At 42.2% G+C, this 23137-nt stretch overlaps 1 protein-coding gene across 1 annotated transcript in view; it reads left to right on the top strand.

Moving 5' to 3' along the window:
• Window positions 1–23137, top strand: part of ELAPOR1 (endosome-lysosome associated apoptosis and autophagy regulator 1) — a 69356-nt gene that overhangs the window by 3023 nt on the left and 43196 nt on the right. The gene's annotated exons all lie outside the window — the stretch shown is intronic.

The raw sequence follows: 23137 nt of genomic DNA, 5'->3' as shown, positions 1-23137 counted from the left end.
CACAGTGAATCTAAATCGAATGAGAGAGGAGGAGAAAACTGCCTTTCCCAGATCTGTCTTGTCCTGAGGCTTCAGTGCTAATTGCCCCCAAAGGGATTTCCCATTCTGTGTTGAAGAGCCCATAGGGCTTTGGAATCTGGCAGAAGCAGATTGAAATAAACTTTGGTAAATGGATGGTGATGAGTCTGCCACTTGGTAAGGATGATACTTCAAGCAAGTTAATTAACTTCTGACTGCTTCAGATTCCTGATCTCTAAAATCAAGACGGTAGCAGGTATCTCACAAGGCTGTTGTGAGGATTAAATAGGACAACACATATAAAATGCCTAGTACATGCCCTTGATGTGTCACAGGTACTTCAGAAATATTGATTGGCAGGAAAGGTAAGCCCACAAATAATGACATATAAACGATAACATGGGGTCAACATGTGGCAAGCAATGCAGGAGTGGCAATCTAGAGTTTTACAGGAAAAGAAGAAAACATTTGAACAGTTGGCACTTGACCTGCTTCTGGAATAATCAGTAGAATTTCAGTGGGCAGAGATGGAGAGAGAGAGTGCTGTCTAGATAGAAGAGTCGGAGGAAAAGATCCTGAGAATTGCAAGTAAACCACGTGGCTGAAAGGTGGAGTAGGTGTGGGGTACAATAGAAATCAAAGTTGGCAAATGGGAAACTAAGTGAAGAATCAGTTTCTAGCAGAGATAGTGGATTAGCTTGAATATAAAGGAAATAAGGTTGGGGCTTCCCTGGTGGTCCATTGGTTAAGACTTCACCTGCCATTGCAGGGGTGTGGGTTTGATCCCTGATCAGGGAGCTAAGATCCCACTTGCCTTGTGGTTAAAAAGCCAAAACATAAAACAGAAGCACCATTACAAGTTTAATAAAGACTTTTAAAAATGGTCCATAAATCTTTTAAAAAAATAAATAAAGTAAGTAAGTAAGGTTGAGGTAAGCCAAAAAGTGAGAGCAGAGAGATATGAGCAAGGAGACTAGTTCAAAAACTCTTGCAAAGGTCAAGGAGGAGCTAACAAAGGAACTGGACTAGGATGGTGGCAGTGGGATAAATAGAAAGACATAGGTGTTCATTGTAGCACTATTTACAATAGTCAAAGCATGGAAGCAATCTGAATGTCCATCAACAGAGGAATGGATAAAGAAGACGTGGTATATATGTACAATGGAATATTACTCACCCATCAAAAAGAATGGAATAATACCATTTTCAGCAACTTGGATGGACCTGGAGATTGCCATGCTGAGTGGAGTAAGTTAGAGGTGCAGAAACATCCTATGAGATCCCTTATATGCAGAATCTAAAGAGATATGATACAAATGAACTTATTTACAAAACAGAAATAGACTGGTAGGCTTAGAGAACAAACTTACGGTTGAGGGAGAAGAAGGACTGGGAGAAGGGATAGCTAGGGAATTTGAGATCAACATGTACACACTGCTATATTTAAAATGGATAACCAACAAGGACCCATTGTAAAGCACAGGGAACTCTGCTCAATGTTATGTGGCAGCCTGGATGGGAGGGGAGTTTGGGGAAGGTTGGATACATGTATATGAATGGCTGAGTCCCTTTGTTATCCACGTGAAACCCTCACAACATTGTTAATCGGCTATACCCCGATACAAAATTAAAAGTTTAAAATAATAAAAAAAAGAAAGACATAGATATGAAAAACATGCTGAAGTTAGAGGTTAGAGAATTTGGCAACTTGATCAAAGGAGTTGAGTGGGTCGATGGGAGGATTAGGCAAGATAATGCTTAAAGTGCTTTGCAAAATGCATAGCATAGAGTAAGTGCTTAGTAAATGTTGTGCTTCTGAAACCATCCGGCATTGTTTCAGGGGCTCCAAAGAACTTCCGTAGCACAATTTATGTCTCAGTGCAGAAAAGAATTCAACAAGAGGCAAAGTGATAGATAAGAAGTGATTTATTAGAATAGGATGCTTGTGAGGCTTACGGGCAGGTAGGCGAGAGATGCCACACCCCAAGAACTTACTGGGCTACAGTTTTATAATCAAAGGGAAAGTGGGGAGGGGGAGAAGAACTTCTTTGTCTTTCTTGAGTAGATGTCATGCTTCCATCATCAGCTCTTCCTCCAGATTGAGCAGGGGAGTTTTCTTGTCCCTCATGGTCAAGCTAGATCCACAAGTTATTGTTTTTCATGAAGAGAGCATGTTCTAGGGATCATTAACCTAGTGAGCTCACTGGGCAGGATGTGGGTCTTATGCCACCATTGTTTTATTGTCTGCAGCTTGTCTCTTGCTTCTATTGCATGGTTTTGTTTCCAAGCCTGCCTGGTTTTTCGGTTAATCTCTTGAGTAATCGTTAACTAACAGGGGTCTCCCATATTTTTCCCACCTACAATCCCCTAGTGGGATTAACTATATAATCACCTATTTATCCCTTTACTCTGTCCCTATGACTTCTTATTGTTTTATGATCAGCTTTTAAAAAACATAATGGGAACTTTATTTTAAATCATTAGATGGTCTTGAATGGTGTCATTTTAATGAGGAATTGAATGAACTACCTACCTTGGCTAATCCCTATTGTCAACCCTTTCACTTTTACAAGTTAAAGTAATGTATGCTCATAACAGTAATACTAATTCACACTTAATGAGTTCTAAGTGACTGACACTCATTAACTCACTGAGTCTCTATGAGGTAGGTCATATGAACACCCCACCCCTTTTCCCCTCTCCCACACCATTATTTCTCTCCTCTTTCCTGCTTAATTTTTCTCCACAGCACTCTTTACTATCTGACATATATTTTACTTATATACATATGTGTGCATATACATGCACAGTCATGTCTGCTCTTTGCAACCCTGTGGGCTGTAGCCCACCAGGCTCCTTTGTCCATGGAATTCTCCAAGCAAGAAAACTGGAGTGGGTTGCCATTTCCTCCTCCAGTGGATCTTACTGACCCAGGGGTAGAACCTGCGTCTCTTGCATCTCCTGCATTGGCAAGAGGATTCTTTTCTACTGCGCCACCTGGGAAGCTGTGCATATGCGTATGTATGTGTATTTTAATTGTCCATTTCTTTTGACAAGAATGTGAAGTTTCTGAGGGCTGATATTCTTGTATGTCTTATTTATTTTAAAATATGTTTATTTTATTCTTGGTATTACTTGGTATTTATTTTTGGTTGTACTCAGGCTTTGTCTAGTTGTGCAGAGTAGAGGTCACTCTCCACTGTGGCACGTGGGCTTCACACCGTGGTGGCTTCTCCTGTCGTGGAGCTCTGGCTTTGGGCACACTGGCTCCAGAAGCTGTGGTGCAGGGGCTTCCGTTGCCTGCAGCACGTGGGATCTTCCCAGACCAGGGATCAAACCCGTGACCCCTGCCCTGACAGGCGAGTTCTTAACCACTAGACTACCAGGGAAGTTCCTCTTGTATATTTCATTCACCTCTATATTTCCAGTGCCGGCCATGTAGTAGATGCTCAGAAAGTTTCCTGAATGAATCCCCATTTTATAGATGATGAAACTAAGGCGAAGAGAGGGTAGCCTGCCCAAGGTGACTTGGCTGCTCTTATAAAAGAGCAGGAATTCCGGCAGCTGGGCTCTTAATCACCATTGCTATTCCCTGCCTGTCCTAGTTACAACCCAAATTGTGCTGTGGGTATAAGCTAAGAAGTCCAAGTTTCCCCTCCCACCTGCAAATCCCCAAAGGCTCACCTCTGTCAACACTTGCTTAAATATATTCTTCTCGAAATGTTTTTTGCCTATTCAAGCACATCTGGCTTTTCTTTTGCCCTTTCTGTACAAATCAGATCAAAATATTTGTCTTATTCTTTATTTTACTGTTTTCATCACTATAGGTCTACTGTGATGCATTGTATGTGTGTATTGTGATTTATTGAAACAGAAACTTAGTGAGTAGGTTGATTCCAGCTGCGTTTGTGGCAAGAATGCTGCTGTGAACATCCTCCTGATGCAAACTTGTTTGAGTCCGCTGGTAGACAAATTCTTAAAAGTCGAAATCATGGGTCAAAGAGTCCAAGTGTTTAACACTTTGACTGATGTGTGTCAAGTTGGCAGCATGGATTTTCAAAGAGCATGAGGCTCCTCCATCTGCAGCTGATGGAGGAGGGAGGCTTTGGCTGTGAGAAGGGCAGTCAGAGTTCCTTCTCACCCGGAAATCGCAGAAACCTGGAGAGCCTGTCAGCCTTACCAAGCTGGCAGCTGGTCCCAGGCAGCACAGCTGGGCCTGATGCTAATTTTGCCAAATTTCCTGAAAATAAGTTGATCCAACTCATAGCTTTTTCTCAGTCTGTATTGTACCTCCAGTAAGTGATAAAAGTTGTGCCATTTGTCACATTTCTTCTTAAGCTTTCCTTCTATGTCACAGAAGATAAAGCACAGAACAGATAATTATTGTTAGTGCTTGACAGCCGCTGAAAAAAACTATATTTTTCATACTTCCTAGGCTCTCCACTGTTCAAATTCCTTTATCACCTGTTTTTCTTCTTTAATTTGTCATGTACCATTAAAGGCACTTTTAAAAAGACCCATAGAACTATGCAGCAGGAAAAGTAAATAAATAAATTGTGTTTCCTAGGCCTGATTATCTGATTGTGATTATCTGATTCTTACTGATGATACAAAATAAAATACAAGAAAAATGATCGGGCTTTCATATAATAAGCCTGCATGCTAACTGGAGCATTCCTCTTCTTACCCTGTGTTGAACAATAAAGGAAAGCTATTTCTGAATTCAAAAGAAAACTGAAATTGGCTGATTTTCTGCTTGAAATTGATTACTCCACCCTCCAACTGCAATCATCTGACAATAAGAGTGGCTAGTTAGCCACTAAGAGAAAAGATAAACGGAGCATGAGTTGTATCTGTTCATCTGACTTTGTTCAAATTCTCATAAGGATGGCTCTGGCTCAGGATTGGCGTTGTTTAGTCACTAAGTCGTGTCCGACTCTTTGTGACCCCATGGGCTGTAGCCCACCAGTTTCCTCTGTCCTGGGATTTTCCAGGCAAGCATACTAGAGTAGGTTGCCATTTTTTTCTCCAGGGGATCTTCTCAACTCAGGGATCAAACGTCTCCGGCATTGCAGGCAGATTCTTTACCACCGAGCCACCAGGGAAGCCCTTGGCTCAGGATAGCACTTGGGAAAAGTCAACATGTTAAGCCCTGTGCGATCCACAGACTAGATGCTCCATACATTTATTTATTTTTAATCGAAGGATAAGTGCCTTACAATATTGTGTTGGTTTCTGTCATACATCAACATGTATCATCTATAGGTATACATGTGTCCCCTCCCTCTTGAACCTTCCTCCCACCTTCCACCCCATACTCCTTACATTTTCAGTTAATGGATCAACTTATTTTTCTTGTAAAGAAATTTGAAAGATTAGGGCCAGAGCCTCCATTTACAAATATTAATTCAGCTGTGTAAATCATCTGTAAAAAGAAGGAGCTGTGCCCAAACAGAAAATAAATAACAGGTTAGCAGAACATCAGAAGAAAACAAAGAGCTATGGGAGGAAAAGTCATATTTTAAAAAAAACATATAGGGTTTTAGTCTTGGATTATCTAAAAGACTACTCCTGATTCTTGTGTTCACCAGCTCATTTTTCCCATGTAGAGACATATTTATGTATGATTATCTCTTTAATACAGAAGTTGCTTATACATTCTCATGTTGGTGAGATGAGTAACTGAAGGACAGGGACATGAGTGAGCATGAGCAGATAAAGGTGACACCCTTGGGAGAATGCAGATAGAGTCTCAGGAGCTTCTCTGCAAAAGGAGACAGCCTTTTAATTTTCAGAAAACTTGAGAATCTAACATTTTGTAAAAGTCATTGCTATCATCCCATATTTATTAAATGTTTAAAAAATTGAATTGAAGGATGTGAGGGTGATCTGGGTGTGACATTTTTGTCACCCCATTGATCACCAGTGTTGATTTGGCTGGCTAGGCAAATGTCGCCTTCTTCCCTCACCACTCCATGTGTGTCCCTCTCCAAAATTCGTGCTTGGTGGAAGAGGATGCCCTTCCCTGGTAGAGGAGGGCTGTTCTTCAGTCAAGGGTCTACCAGTATACCAGTAGATGTGCTCCCCTGCTTGAACCTCCAAACAAGCTCTCAGTATTGAATTATAGTTGATTTCCAAGATTGTGTTAGTTTCAGGTGTAAATCTTAATTCTATACACGCAAAAGTTAAGGACCAAGGAGAATAACAGATTGGTTCATTCTATGTATTTTAGATATAAGTGTGACTTTGTAAAGTGCTGGTTTTAGGGCGGATTCTCAGTAGCCATTCAGACGTGAAGGATCTTCACAAGCTCCATAAAATAGCTGGATGGGTGCTTATCCTCAGGTGGGCTACGTTGTCTAGCAATTACCAGTGTTTAAAAAGGAATATTTCACCCTGGGTAATGAGAACCTCAGTGTTTCTAGTGTTAACCATATCACGGGGGCAACAAGTATCCTTTTTTAAACATTTGTAATTGTTAAGCGACACCTGGGTACCTTGTGGTCCATCATTTCTGACATCTGTTTCCTCTAGCTTATACCCTTTCTGTTTTTTTATCCCTCTGAGGAATACTGGCAATATTGTCCATGTTGGTACCTGACTCTAGAGAGCAGGTATTATCAGAGTATTGACAGTTTGAAAACATCAGTGACAGATTTCCTCTAGACCATGGGCCATTGTCATGCTTTCCACACCAACGACTTATTCTTTTCTCTTATATTTAAAATTTCAGTCCACTGACATCTAAAATAATGTGTTCATCAAATTTATTGGACATAATGGACTAAAAAAGAGCTGTAGAAGTATTAAATGATATGAGGCTCACGCTGACATGCATACAACCTTTAAAGAAACAAGCAATTACAAATAAAGATCTAGTGCATGATGGAGGGAGGCCACATAGGAAGGAACAGTGGGCAGAGCACAGTTTTATAGCCTGGGTGAAATTTTCATGGCTATGGGATTCATTTATCAAAGGAGCTAATCATATTTAACATGAAGGACTATTGTGAAAATGAGAAAAGAAGATTTGAACATTAACTAGCTGTGTTAGTTTGCTAGGGCTGCAGTAACAAAGTACCACATGCTGAATGTTTTATTTTTTAAAAAATATTTATTTATTTGACTGTTCCAGGTCTTACATGCATGCAGGATCTAGTTCCCTGACCAGGGATCAAACCTGGACCCCCTGCAATGGGAACATGGAGTCTTAACCACCTGGGAAGTCTCATGCTGGGTGTTTTAAACCAGCTGAAATTTATTTCCTCACAATTCTGGAGGCTAGAAGTCTGAAATCAGAGAGTCAGCTGCACCATGCTCTCTCTGACAGCTCTAGGGCACAGTTTTGCCATGTCCCTTCCCAGCTCATGGTGATTGCCAGCAATCCTTGGCGGGCCATGACTTTGCAGCTGCATCCCACCAGTCTCTGCCTGAATCATCACATGGCCTTCTCCCTGCATGACTCGCTCTGTCTTCACAAGGCCTTCTTATAAGGACATCAGTCATTGAACTTACAGAGAAGGCACTGGTGACCCACTCCAGTACTCTTGCCTGGAAAATCCCATGGACGGAGGAGTCTGGTAGGCTGCAGTCCATGGGTTGCTAAGAGTTGGACACGACCGAGCAACTTCACTTTCACTTTTCACTTTCATGCATTGGAGAAGGAAATGGCAACCCACTCCAATATTCTTGCCTGGAGAATCCCAGGGATGGGAGAGCCTGGTGGGCTGCCGTCTATGGGGTCGCACAGAGTCGGACACGACTGAAGTGACTTAGCAGCAGCAGCAGCAGCATTGAATTTAGGGCCCACCCTAATATGATATGGGCTTCCCTTGTAGCTCATTCAGTAAAGAATCTGCCTGCAATGCAGGAGACCTGGGTTCAATCCCTGGGTTGGGAAGATACCCTGAAGGAGGGCATGGCAACCCACTCCAGTATTCTTGCCTGGAGAATCCCATGAACAGAGGAGCCTGGCAGGCTACAGTCCGTGGGGTCGCAAGAGTCAGACACGACTTAGCAACTTAACCACCGCTAATCCAATATGACCTCATCTGAACTATTAATAATTAGACCTGCAAAGACTATATTTAAACAAGATAACATTCTGGACTTCCCTGGTGGTCCAGTGGTTGAGAATCCACCTGCCAATGCAGAGGACACAGGTTCGATCCCTGGTCTGGGAAGATTCCACATGCCTCAGAGGAACTAAGCCTGTATGCCACAACTCTGAGAGCCCATGCCCCCCAGCAAGAAAGTAGCCCCCACTTGCTGCAACTAGAGAAAGCCCGCGTGCAGCAACAAAGACCCATTGTGGCCAAATGAACTTTTTAAATAAGAGATTACAGGTAGATAGATAGGCTTCAGATAGATAGAAATTTTGAAGGGACACCATTCAGCCTGGTACATTGGCACATAGTAAGGACTCCACAGGTGGGAATTCGAGTGGTTATCAAGTGCCAAAGTACAAACAGGTTATTTCAACATGGGCTGGAGTGGTTAAGGAGAACTTCACAAAAGAAGTGAGAGAATCAAGGAATGCTTTAAAGAAGTGGTAAAATTAGGTAAGAACTGAGGATGTAGTAGGGTCTATCAGTGGAGAGAACAGCGTGTCAGTATTTTCACATAGTGCCTGACACATTGGGAGTGCTCAAGGTTTTACAATAACCTTGTAAAATCAGGGAGCTCCTTTGACCCAACAAGAATTAAAAACCATAATCTTTTGGAGGGGGGAACAGATAAGTACATATATTATCTGTTGTTATCTATTATCAAGCAGTAGCCTTGTGATAAGTTACCCTAAAGTTCTTTTTTAAAATTTTTATTCATTTATTTATTTCCTTTGGCTGTGCTGGGTCTTTGTTGCTACCCAGGCTTTCCTCTGGTTGCAGCAATCAGGGGCTACTCCCTAGTTGTGGTACACAGGCATCTCACTGTGGTGGCTTCTCTTGTTGAGGAGCATAGGCTCTAGGGTGCATGGTCTTCAGTAGTTGCCGTTCCCGGCACTAGAGTTCAGGCTCAGTAGTTGTGGTCCATGGGCTTAGCTGCTCCACAGCATGTGGAATCTTCACAGATCAGGGGTTGAACCCGTGTCTGCATGCACTGGCATGCAGATTCTTTACCACTGAGCCACCAGGGAAGCCCCTACCCCAAAATTTCGCAGCTTAAAATAACATTTATTCTCACAGTTTCTGTGGGTCAGGAATTTTGGAACAGCTTAGCAGGAGATTCTGGCTCAGAGCCTGTCATGAGGTTACCATCAAGATGTTGACCAGGGTTGCAGTCACCTAAGAGCTAGTTTGGAACTTAAAGTTAAGCTTCCAAGGTGAGTCACTCAAGTGCCTATTGGCAGGAATCAGTTCCTTGCACATGGATCCCTCCATAGGGCTGCTTGAGTGTCTTTATGACATGGCAGCCAGCTTCCGCCAGAGCAGGTAATCAGAGAGAGAACAAGGAAGAAGCTACAACACCCCTTATGTCTTAATATCACAAGTCATACACCATCCCTTTTGCCATCTTCTGTTTATTAGAAGCAAGTCACTGAGTCCAGCCCATACCCAGGGGAGGAGAATTAAGCTCTGTCTTCCTCTTGAAGGGAGAAACATCAGAGAATATGTGGACATATTTTAAAACTGCCACATCACAGTATATCATGAAATCATTCATTCCATTAGCTGTTCTTAAGTTTAATGTTCCAAAATCTACATGTTATTATTATTATTACTTATTAATACAGTAATCATTTTGAGCACTCCCAGTGTGTCAGGCACTGTGCTTGCAGCTAGGAATGTGGAATGAAGTGGCCGGTGCTTGCCCTCATGGAGTTTATAGTTTAGTGAGAAAGAGAGAATATGTCCATAAATAGGATGTACATACATAAGAGATAGAACTAAATATAAACAGAGAGCTTTGTATTTGCACTATCAGAAAGAAATAGAAGAAATCAGAAAAGGCTTTAAGGGAACACTGGTGGCATCTGAGGGCCCATCTCAAAGCTTAGCCCACCCCCCCCACCCCCCCAGTATAGAGTAAATCTTTGGCAGATCACTGGGGAAGAACATCTGAGGCCAGGAGATGGAAATGTGCAGGGCTTGTATGGGAGAATTTCAGGTTATCTAGGGTGGCTTTAATGGAAGAAAGAGGAAAGGGAATGGGAAGGCAGATTGAGGCCAGTCTTGGAGGCTTTTATAGAATAGGTTGTGTTAAGGAAAAAGATTGAACTTGATTCTGAACACACTGGAGAAATCTTTGGAGCAGCGTAGTAATACGCTTAGATACCTGTTTTGGAAAACAGAAAAAACTGAACCAGAGAAAAGAGTTGTATGTATGTATGAACTCATTCATTCATTGCATTCAGCCCTTCAACAAATTTTATCACAGATGCAGTATGTGGCAGGCATTGTTTATATATATATATATATGGGCTTCCCTGATGGCTCAGCAGGTAAAGAATTTGCCTGCAATGCAGGAGACATAGGGTACTTGGGTTCAGTCCCTGAGTCAGGAAGATCCCCTGGAGAAGGAAATGGCAACCACTCCAGTATTCTTGCCTGGATAATCCCATGGACAGAGGAGCCTCGTGGGCTACAGTCCATGGGGTCACAAGGAATCAGACATGACTGAGCGCATGGCATAGCACAAAGCATGTATATATGAAATAGAAATCATTTATTTTATATATATTTATAAATATATGAAATCATCACAGAGATAAAATTACAGGTGGTACAAAGGAAAGGTACATGTTGCAATGACGGCATATGTTAGGGGTTTTGACTTGAGCAGGAAGAGACAGAGAATGAGAATCTTAGTTTTTAAGCCAGAATAATTTCTTTTGGTCTCAAATTGAAATAGCAGAGAACTTGATGTTTAATTACTATCTATTAACCATTAGAGAAGTTGGCACAGCTCAGAGTGGAAGAAAAAATGAGACAGTTTGTTTATCAGTAGGTATAAAAACAAAGAAGTGGGAAGATTTGTCCTATTTCCTCCTGTGACTGCTAAAAAAGCAGGAGGATCATCTGAGGTCTTCCTGAAAATGAAAGAGAATGCCTTAATTTCTTCCACCAAATTTCACTCCTGGACTCGGGCCACTTCTGCTTTGGCAAAGTAAGAGGTGGTGACGTGGACTGTGTTCCCAGTGGTGTGCCCCAGGCTGGCCCAGGGGAGCCTTTGGAAATGACTGTGTAACAGAGCCTCTGGCTTGTCGGATGCCTGGCGCTGGGGTGGGGGCGCCGTGGGAGGGGCCAGAGGAATGCTCGTATCAATCTTAGTAGCGCGTCAAGGAGCATTTCGTTTTCTACCTTGTAGCAGAAGCCACCCAAGAAAGTGAACTTAGGCAAAAGGCTTGAAGTTGAGCCTTCTGCTTTAGATCCTGTTCTTTCTTCCAGCTCCCCTCCCCCCAGCCCCACCTCCCATGTTCATGATGGATAGAATTACGTTTTCCCAAAGGAGGACAGAGCTGGTGAGGCAGCAGCACTGTTGCCTCCTCTTGCTTTAGCCGCAAAGCCCCCTAACCTTCTCCAAGCAGAGCCCAGCGCCAGAACTCTGGCGTGGTCCTTACACAGGCCTTCACCTCACAGAGCCCCGGACCTTTCCCCTCCCATTGCCACCTGGCTGCCACCTTCTTCTGCCATCAAGCCCCTCAAGAAGAAAAGTGCCATTCTTTAAGAACAAGGTCATTATTGCAAAGTGTTCCTGAGTCCCAACCCTCTGCCCAGTGAACACCTGGCTTTTATGACCCTCTCCTGTTGTTTTACTGATAAGAAATGGATGTCTGTTCAGCCAGAAACTGCACCTGCTGCTATGGTCTCTTCTTTCACAACTGTGCGGATGAACTTCTACAAAGCTGAATCGATTCCACCTTCATCATTACTTCATTCAAACTTGGAAGTCCTTGCAAAGCATCTTGCCAACTTTATGCTCGAGAAGATGTCAGGGCTCTTTTCTGGGTGGAAGAGCTGAAATGAACTTGAGAGTTCTCCTGGTGTTTTCATCTGAACTTCTCCCAGGGTGTCTCATCATTTCAAGCAGAGGAAAGAAATTGGAAGAAAGAGTTCAGATTTGAATTCTTACCTCTGGGCATTCTCTATCTCCTCCTTCCTTTCTAAAAATAGTGGCATAAAGTAATTTTTCAGCATCAAAAAATAACAGTGGTTGGAATGGAAGGCCAGGTTTCTGGAAATCCTGGAACTGCATCGGTGACTCAAAAAAAAAAAAAGACCAAGTCAATCTCTAAGTCCACACCCACTCTTGACTTCTCTAAGCCACTTCCTGGTTTAGTGCAGAGGCTGCCAAACTGCAATGGGTCACCTGGAGGGCTTGCTAAAACCCAGGTTGCTGGCCCCATCCATGAGGTTGTGATTCTGTGAAAAGGCCTAAGAATTAGCATTTCTAGCAAGTTCCCTTGTGGCTCAGCTGGTAAACAATCTGCCTGCACTGCAGGAGACCTGTGTTCGATAGCTGGGTTGGGAAGATCCCCTGGAGAAGGGAATGTCTACCCACCCCAGTATTCTGGCCTGGAGAATTCCATGGACTATATAAGCCATGGGATCGCAAGGAGTCGGACACAACTGAGCAACTTTCACAAAAAAAAAAGTTCCTAGGTGCTGCTGGGGCTGCTGATCCTACAAACATACTTTAAGAACTATTGGCTTAAGTTTAATGGAAATGACAAGAGCTTCGAAGAAAGGCTGGCTTGGGCTTGAGTCTAAACCTTCAGCTTCCTTAACAGCTGTGTGACTTTGGGGGATGTACGTGAGTATCTTTGCACTGGGCTCTTCATCCTTAAAATGAAAGCAGTAACATCTACCCCACAGAGTTCAGTGACTCAACAAATATTTGTTTATGACTGCTGCAGCACCAGATTCTAAGCTGCGCAGTGGGGACCTGACTTCAGATGGGACGGTCTTGGATGTCAAGGAATTTTGGGTGGTTGTGAAGATTAAAGAGAGAAAATTCACAAAGTCTGAGGACCATGGAAGAAGCATAGTAAGCATTAATTTTATTTCCCTCGAAAGGGGCAATGTAATTCTGCTTTTACTTTTTTTTGTCCAAAAAGGGAAATTTCTCAAATTTTATAGCATGGAACCTAGAGCTGTGAGTTTTTCCTTGTTTAGATGGAAAATTTGAAGTATGGGCACTGTTGTGGGTTGACTGGTGTCCTCCAAAAATCGATATGTACCTTAGAGCACCTCCTGAGGACTCTGAAAGTGAAAAGTGAAAGTATTAGTTGCTCAGTTGTGTCTGAGCTCTTTGTAACCCCTGGACTCTTTGTGACCCCATGGACTATAGCCTGCTAGGCTCCTCTGTCCATGGCAAGAATACTGGAGTGGGTTGCCATTTCCTCCTCCGGGGAATCTTTCCAACCCAGGGATCGAACCCGGCTCTCCTTCATTGCAGACAGATTCTTTACCATCTGAGCCACCAGGGAAGCCTTACCACCTCAGAATATGACTTATTTGGAAATAGGGTCTTCGCAGATGTAGTTAAACTCAGATGAGGTCATTTAGGTTGGGCCCTAATCCAATATGACTGATGTCCTTATAAAAAGAGGAAATTTGGACTCAGACACACACAGGGAGAATACCATATGAAGACTGGTGTTATGCTGCGATGAACTGAAGAACTCCAAGGACTGCTGGCTGGAGAGGCTTGGAACAGGTTCTCCCTCTCAGCTGGGAAGCAATCAACCCTGCTGACACCTTGATTTCAGGCCGCTAGCTTCTAGAGCTGTGAGAGAATGGATTTCTGTGGTTTCAGCCACACCACTAGTGGTGCCTTGTTACAGTAGCCCCAGCAGACTGACATAGGGCCTGTGAAGGACAACATGGCATCGTTCATGGGTGCGGTGAGAAAAGGTGAAGGAGGACGATTACTTTTTATCCCACACATCTTTACTTGAATTCTTGTTTTTTAAAAAATATTTATTTATGGGCTGCATCGGATCTTAGTTACAGCATACTGGATCTTCTTTGGTACATAGGATCTTTGTTGCCGCGCACAGGTTTTTCTTTAGTTGTGGCATGTGGGCTTAATTGTCCTGAGGCATGTGGGAATCTTAGTTCCCTGACAAGGGAGTGAACCTGCGTCCCCTGCATTGGAAGCCGGATTATTAACCACAGGACCACCAGAGAAGGCCCTTATTTGAACTTTTAAATACACATGCTAATAATGAAAAGATTTTAAACTAAATTAAATAAAATAATGATTTTAATATAGATATAATTACTGCTAAATAATTTGAAGAGTACATACCTCTGCCTCTAGATTGTTTGAATCTCTGTTAACCAACTGCTCTAACCATCTGTCAGGTCAATCAGAGATGTCCCCACCAGCTTGGAGTTTGGATTAGTAGACTTCGCTTCAATTTACAACAATGTGACATTTTCCAAAATACCTGTGGAGTGTCTGTTGCAGGCAAAACACAGTTATTTAGGGATTGTCACACAGAAATGAGTCAGAGAATTTACCATCCAATTGGGACTGGAGAACTGAGAAGTAACAATAGGACAAGGCAATTGATGATCACTGCCCCATAAGTGGTATGAAGAGTGGAGGTCTCACCTTTTAGAAGGATCGAGATCGTTTCCTGAAGCCCTGGGAAAGGGTGCTTCCTGGACTGGAGGGATGGGTGGGGTGAAGAAGGTGAGGCAGGGCATTCTGTGGGATCAGAGGAGACAGCACAATGCTCTCTTCTGACCCCTTTACTTGGGGATCAATTGTAAACCCAGGCCACTCTGAAGGAGTAAGTGACAATGGCAGGGTGATACATTAAAAATTTTTTTTTATTTAAAAATTTTTTTTTGAACAGGTAATACAGCCACATGGTAAGCAATTCAAAAGCTCTTAAGGACACCCGAGAAAGATCTGCATTCTCTTCCTTTACATGTGAACAGACTTTTCTGATTTCTTAGTTATTTCTAGAATGAAGATTAAGTTAACGGAGGTCTGGGGTGACTTGATTCCAGCTTTATGTGACAGGGACTAGAGTCTGTGGGTGCAGAAACTTGGTCAACTGCTGGGAGTCTTTTCTAAAACCACCTGCCCAAGGGCTTCCCTTGTGGTCCACTTCTTAAGACTTCGCCTTCCAATGCAGTGGGTGAAGGTCCGATCCCTGGTTGGGGAGCTAAGATCCCACATGCCTTGTGGCCAAAAAACCAAAACGTAAAACAGAAACAGTATTGTAACAAATTCAATAAAGACTTTAAAACTGGTTCACATTAAAAAAAAAAAATCTTAAAAATAAAAAAACAAAACCACCACCTGCCCAAGCACATTTCCAGGCACTCCTGGCCCCGGACCTTGGCTCTGGGCTCCAGCCAGGTCTTCTTCAGCAAGAGCCAGGCCTCTGTTTGCCTTTAGGATTCAGTTGACCAGAGCAGAACAGATTCTAGAGCTGACTCTCCACTCACCCATCTCCAGCTTGCCCAGTGATGGCAGGAGCCTGGGCCAGAGTCTCCGTTGGTGACACCTGGCAATGACTGAGGGTCAGACTGTTTCAGAGAAGGGCCTGGGGTTCTTATGCAGAATCTTTGCAAACAGTACACCCACAGCTACCCCTGTCACCAGCAGATTTAATTTCTCAGGACAAGAGGCACCTGCCCAGGTGTTTCCTCAGGCTGTCTGGTTCTCAGCACTCACAGTGCCCATAGCTGATAAGACCCTTGGGTGAGACACACCAAACACGTCAAACATAGTAAGAGAAACTGCTTCTGTCACCCGCCCTCCACCTGCAGGCTGAGACTTCCTGATTTCCTAACTTTACCTCTAAAGAACAGTTTCCCACGGGTCAAGTCATCTGAGAAACACAATGACAGTGTCAGCTCCTGCCGAGGTGGTAAAGTGTGGCCTCAGCCTCCCCTGCCAAGTACTCCCTGCATCTCCGTTCTAAGAATCCTGTCAAAAACCAAAACAATGACAAAAAACCCAACGTGTCTCAAAGGGAGGCATTAACATAAAACAAGCAAACAAAAACACTTGATTTACTTTTTTGAGCAGGTAATTCATCCACATGGTAGTCCACTCAAAAAGTTAGAAAGGGATACAGAATAAAAAGTAAATATCCCTCGCACCGCTGACTCCCACCACCTAGTTCTCCTGCCAGGAAGTGATCCCTGCTCCCTTCAGACTTGCTGCTGAAGTTAATTTGCACTCCTGGGGCAGCCTGTAGCACTGGGGCACACAGAGGACACAATGGCAAACCTGAGTCTAAGAGAATAAAATCAGAAGCAGGAGAAGGCTCATGGAACATGCTGGTCACAAAATCAGAGTATCACATGCAAGTTATGATAGGGTTCCTTTCATTTTAATTATTCAGATTGGGACTGAATGCCAGATATTATAAACCAGATTATAGACATGGATTGGAGGTAAAAAGAAAGCTAGGAAGCACCGAAGAAAGCACTTCTTTTTTAGATTCTTTTTTTTTTCCGTTTATTTTTATTAGTTGGAGTCTAATTACTTTGCAATATTGTAGTGGTTTTTGCCATACATTGACATGAATCAGCCATGGATTAGATTCTTAAGGCATGTTATTTCTCAGCTGTCGCTTTCTCCCTGATACTGTATGTCTGTATATATTTATAGTATTCTTACTTTGTTGTATGTGTTTTATACTCTAGTACCTTAGCAGACTATCATGTGAATAACATTCCCTGGGATTGCGCAGTGTACAACTTACTCAGCTGTATGCAGCGGTCCTTGTAAATGCCAGGACTGCCTTGATGATATTTGTATCCCTTCACCATATTCTTAGTATTTTTAGTTGAATTACTTTCAGGTAAAGAAGGCTCCACCTCAAAGTGTTATGGCAGTATGAGAGAGATGGTTGGAGAAGTAAGCAGAGGCCTGGAAGTGAAGGCCCTTGTAAACCCAGCAAAGAGTCTGGTGCCAACTCTGAGGGCAGCACTGGGGCAGTGATTCAATCTGGCTTGCATTTCAGATGGGTCACTCTGGCTGTAGCCTAGATGGTGGCTTGAAGAAGAGGAGGGAGCAAAGCCTGGGAGAGCAATGAGGTGGCTCCTCTAGGCAAGAAGTTCACTTGCCTGACTTGCAGTGGGGATGGAGACAGGGGGACTGATTCAAGAGATATTTTGGAGGCAGAAAATAGATAGGGTGTCAGTGATTATACACAGGATCTGAGAGAGAAGGGTGTCAAGAACGTGGTTCCTGGCTTGAAGAGATGCTGGATGGAACAGCATCAATATCAGAGCAAAAGGATCGTGCCAAGATGGGTATTTTATTTTTTGAAGAAATATTTGTTCAAATATTTTAAAGAAATAAGCAAAACTAAATATTTAAGCAGTTCAAGTATACTTTCTATAACACATCAGGTAAAATGTACACTTATAAAAATATAAGCATTACTTATCAATCTAATGTAAATTGCTAGCTAAAAATAAATAAACAAATAAATTGATAGCTAGATAAAATGAATGAAGAGAAAGTGTTATTCAAAAAATTCTGAAGAGTCCAGAGATAAATCTATGCACCTATAGTCACCTAATCTGTGACAAAGGAGGCAAGAATATACAATGGATAAAAGACAATCTCTTCAATAGGTAGTACTGGGGAAACTGGACAGCTACAACAAAAGAATCACATTAGAACATTTTCTAACATCATACACAAAAATAAACTCAAAACAGATTAAAGATCTAAATGTATGACTGGACACTATGAAACTCTTAAAGGAAAATATAGGCAGAACACTCTCTGACATAAATGGCAGCAAGATCTTTTTTGACCCAACTCCTAGAGTATTAAAAATAACAAAAATAAACAAATGAGAGCTAATTAAGCTAAAAAGGTTTTGCACAGCAAAGGAAACCATAAACAAGATGAAAAGACAACACACAGAATGGGAGAAAATATTTGCAAATGAAGTTACCAACCTAGGATTAATCTTCAAAATATATAACAGTTTATGCAGCTCAATATCAAAAAAACATCCCAATCAATATCAAACAACCCAATCAAAAAAATGGGCACAAGATCTAAATAGACATTTCTCCAAAGAAGACATACAGATGGCCAACAAGCACATGAAGAGATATCCAGCATCACTAATCATTAGAGAAATGCAAATCATAACAACAATGAGATGTCACCCCATATCAGTTAGAATGGCCGTCATCAAAAAATCTACAAACAATAAATACTGGAGAAGGTATGGAAAAAAAGAGAACCCTCCTACATTGTTGGTGGGAATGTAAATTGGTACAGTGACTATGGAGAACAGTATAGTGGTTCCTTAAAAAACTAAAAATAGAGCTTCCTTATGATCCAGCAATCCCACTCCTTGGCATATATCTGGAGAAAATCATAATTTGAAAAGACACATGCACCCCAATGTTCACTGCAGCACTGTTTACAATAGCCAGAACGTGGAATCAACCTAAATGTCCATTGACAGAAGGATGGGTAAAGATGTGAGACATAAATATCTATGAAGTATTACACAGTGATAAAAACAGACAAAATAAAGCCATTTGCAGCAACATGGATGGGCCTAGAGTTTGTCATACTGAATGAAGCAAGTCAGAGAAAGACAAGTATCATATGATATTGCTTATACGTGGGACCTAAGGTACAAACGGACATATTTACAAAAAGAAATAGAGTCACAGACATAGAAAACAAATTTATGGTTACCAAGGGGAAAGGGGAGAGGGATAAATTGGGAGATGGGGATTGATATAGATACATACCATATATAAAATAGATAATGAATAAGCACTCTATAGCACAGTGAATTCTACTCAGTACTCTAATGATCTACACGGGAAAAGAATCTAAAAGAGTAGATGTACATAACTGATTCACTTGCTGTGCAGAAGAAACATAACAGTGTAAATCAACTATACTCCAATAAAAATTAATTTAAAAACAACAACAAAATGCTGAAGATCAGTATTGCCACCATGAAGCAGATGATACTACAATTCAGTTAGATACGGAACAGCAGTGGGGAGAGCGGCTGAGAACTGTTTTTAAAAGTTGGATCTCAAAAAAAAAAAAAAAAAAAAAGTTGGATCTCGCCAGTTCAATGCATGAGTCAGGGTGCTCAAGGCTGGTGCACTGGGATGACCCTGAGGGATGGGATGGGGAGGGAGGTGGGAGGGGGCTTCAGGATGGGGAACACATGCACACCCATGGCTGATTCATGTCAATGTATGGCAAAAACCACTACAATATTGTAAAGTAATTAGCCTCCAATTAAAATAAATAAATTAATTTTTTTTTTTAAGTTGGATCTGATGTCCCTGAGGAATCCTATGTAAGCGATTACAAATAAGGAGTGGGAGCTCAAGCCTAAGAGCTGAGCTCTAGATAAAAACTTGGAGTCATCAGTCCATGAAGGCAACTGAAACTGCACAAATAGCTTTGTGTAAGAGAGTTGAACTGAACCTTAGGAGAGGCTAGGATTTTAATTGAAGTAGAGGATGTGTAGGGAGAAGGGTGGATTTACAAACTGAAGTTAAGGGCAAGTCAGAGAAAGCTGTGGAGTTTGGAATAAGTGGATGTGTTAGTGGTGTGCTGGTCAATATGTAACAACTGACTCTCTAGGGAGGGGAAGGGCAGTCCTGCTTTTTAGCGTTTGCTGACTGCCATGGCATGAATACTCCCATCATAGCCAGTTTCAAGTTACCAGTGTCATTGGGCACGCAGGTGGGAAGAGATGAGCCTAGTCAGTTCTTGTGAGCGCAGACGAACTCTAGCACACAGCTGGATGTGGTCCTGATGGAAACAGGATTGTCAGGCAGTAGTGGAGGACCCACCTAAAAGAGAAAGGGAGCCACTGATGTGGCCATGAAGCTTCTGGTGTGGCCACAGTGCCGCTGGTGTGGCTGTGAACCTTCGTACACTTCTAGGGGGGATGTTAAATGGTGCAACCACTGTGGGAGACAGTTTGGTAATTCATCAAAAAGTCAGGCATAGAGTTACCACTTGACCCAGCAACTCCACTGCTAAGTATGTTCCCAAGTGATTGAAAACATATGTTCACACAAAAACTTATTCATGAATATTCCTAACAGCATTGTTGTTGTTAAGTTGCTGAGTTGTGTCTCATTCTTTTGCAACCCCGTGGATTGGGATTTTCTAGGCAAGAATGCTAGAGTGGGTTACCATCTACTTTTGCCAGCATATCTTCCTGATCCAAGGATCGAACTCACATCTGCCCACATCTCCTGCATTGCAGGCAGATTCTTTACCGCCTAGCCACCAAAAGTAGAAACAACACAAATATTCATCAACTGATGAATGGATAAATAAAATGTGGCATATTCATATAATAGAACATTAATGACCATAATATTAAGTACTGATACATCCTACAACATGGATGAATCTTGGAAACATTATGCTAAGTAGAGGAAGCCAGATAGAAAAGGTCACATATTGTATGATTCCATTTATAGGAAATGTCCAGAATAGGTAAATCCATAAAGATAGAAAGTAGACTTGTGATTACCAGAGGCTGGGGATAAGGAAGATGATGACTTACGGCTAATGAGTAAGAGTTTGAGAAACAGTGAACTAGGAGATTGTGCTGTTGCTCATATATATTTCTTCCACTGGAGTTACAGAAACCTTGTCTGTTGGCCTTGTTCTTTAGGCTAGAGGTCTGTCCTCCAGGTTCAAGCTCTCTGTCATAACCAGCTAGCACATCCAAACACCAAGCTGTCCTTGGAGAGTTTTGCATAGGCCAGGACCTAGTTGACCTGATTTTTTCATGTGTGATTAAAAGCTCAGGTGAAAACATTTAATGGAACATTTTGACCTCATTAAAAACCAAGAAAGGCACATCTTTGAAAATACAATCTCATAAAGCCCTACTTTGTAGACAGATGTGTGTACCAAACTCTCACTCACCAGAAAGGGATTAGAATTTATAAAGGGACATTTTGTTTCCTGGCTACAAAGCCATTTCAATCCTAGGGATATTCACCAGCAATATGAAAAGCCCTCTGCACCTGATGGACTGGCCACAGTTACTAAGTGTCATAAATGTCAATGGCCAGCCTTCCTCTTAGAGATTAGCTTCGGGGGAGTTTCTGGGGAGAAAAAGTGGAAAAAGGACAGATGTTGTTTCATATGTACGAGTAGACTGGGATCAGAGAAGAGAGTGAGTCAGGGCAGGTGGTAAACATCAGCAGAACAGAGGAGAATCTAACTGCAGCTGTCACATATCTGTTAGGTTAGAAATGTGGCCTGACTCCTTTCTCCCTGTCCTATTGCCAGGAAGAGGAGAGGAGGGCCTGGGTGCCCCCTCCATGTGCCCCCTCCAAGCTAGGTCACGGCAGTAGCTGTCTGGTTCTTCTTTTTTAACCAGTTTACAAAAAGTGTTCCTGAACCTAATCTCTTAGTCGTCTTGACAGTTAGATGTTACTCAGTTTAGGGGGATTCTGTTAGCCACCTTAGCAGAGTGTTGGCATCCCTGTTCTATGGGGGAGGGAACTGTGGTATGTGGAGACTTAATAACTAGTCACAATTGTCTAGTGTGGGGTGGCAAGAAGAGTCTAGATCTTTTGATTGTGATCTTGAGTGCCTGCATAGCTCCACAGCTGCTCTCAAGGCATGCTTTTTGCCCTCAATTCAATCGCTCAAGGAATACTTATTGGTAGCTACTAGGCATCAGGAACTCTTCTGGACTTTTGGGCTACATTAGTGAACAAAAACAGAGATCCCTGTTCTTCTGGAGCTTACATCTGATCTGGAGTGAGGGCAGGGGCAGAAATAGACAATGAACATAATGAATAACTATAAGTTATAAAGTGTGTTTGAAGGTGATATGTACCATGGAAAGAACAAGTCATTCAGGCTTTGAGGATCAGTGGGACTGGATTACAATTGTGAACAGGGAGGTCGAGGCAGTAGGGGTAGTATTGGGGGACTTGTAGGGACTAAAAGGAAGATGCATGTAAAGTGCTTGGCCCAGAGCCTGGTGGGTGGGTGCTCATACCTGTGGCAGCTGTTAGCACTATACCAGTCCTGTCTCCCAAGAGCTCCAGACCAAGGCTGTGCCCAAAGTGGACAAGCAGCTGAGTAACAGACAGGTTAGACAGTGAGGTCAGGGGCCTGTCTGGCCCAGAGCATGGTGCAACAAACTGCCCCAGCTGAGTGTAGAGACCCCGTGTATGCTTCTGTGATGTGTCCATGGCCAAACCAGCAAGGCATGTCGTATCAGAGAGATCAAGCACCATCTCTGCCTTTTTTGATCAAAATGGACTCTATAAATCCAGAGTTGAATAGAAAATGCTGAAAGAAGGGGCAGCGTAAGGCCAGGGCTCCCCCATACCCCTGGGAGTCCTGGGGCTCCTGGCATTATGTTGCTAGGCAACAGCACGTGGATTGAGGCCAGTGGGCAGGGGTCAGCCTGCTAGGGGTGTGTCAGCTGGTGCTTGCTCTGGGAGAGAGAAGGTATTGGTTGTAGGTAAGAGGAAGCCACTGACTGCATGAGGTGATTAAAGGAAGACAAAACACAGCCTTAACTCAGTGAAACTCTGCTTCATGCATGTGATTTCACCTTCAGGGATTTGCTCTTTCAAGTAAAGACTGGTGTTAAACTTTTTGGGATGTGGAAATTTTGATTTAAACAAAACCTTAAATACATTTAAGGTTTTAAATGTACTTAAATACACTTAAGTACATTTGTTAAATGTACTTAAGAATACATTTAACAAAATAGTTGCAAGATCAATAAATGGAAAACTACAAAATACTGCTGAGAAAAATTAAAGAAATGAAGAGATATATTGTGTTCATGGTCTGGAAAACTCAATATTGTTAAGATATCAAACCTCCCAAATTTTACCTATACGTTCAATGCAATTCTCAAAATTCTAGCAGAATTTCTTTTAACAAAAATTGACAGTCTAACTTAAAAAACTTAACTGAGAAGAATAAACATGTAAAATAGATTTTAAAATAAAACTTTGTTCTCTTAAAGTGAGGAATCCTCACTCACTTCTGAAGGGGCTGACTCTCTACACCCCTAGATTCTGGAGCAGAATTTGAAAGTCCCTGGGTTAAGGTATTTAAAAAGAAACAGCCTGTTTGGGGGTTAAATATTAAGCCATTTAAAAACTATGAATGCATTATTACAGATTTTAATGAT

This window comes from Cervus elaphus, chromosome 20 (assembly GCF_910594005.1).
Source record: "Cervus elaphus chromosome 20, mCerEla1.1, whole genome shotgun sequence".
NCBI classification, from domain to species: Eukaryota; Metazoa; Chordata; class Mammalia; order Artiodactyla; family Cervidae; genus Cervus; species Cervus elaphus.
This window is presented reverse-complemented; position numbering and strand designations above follow the sequence as displayed.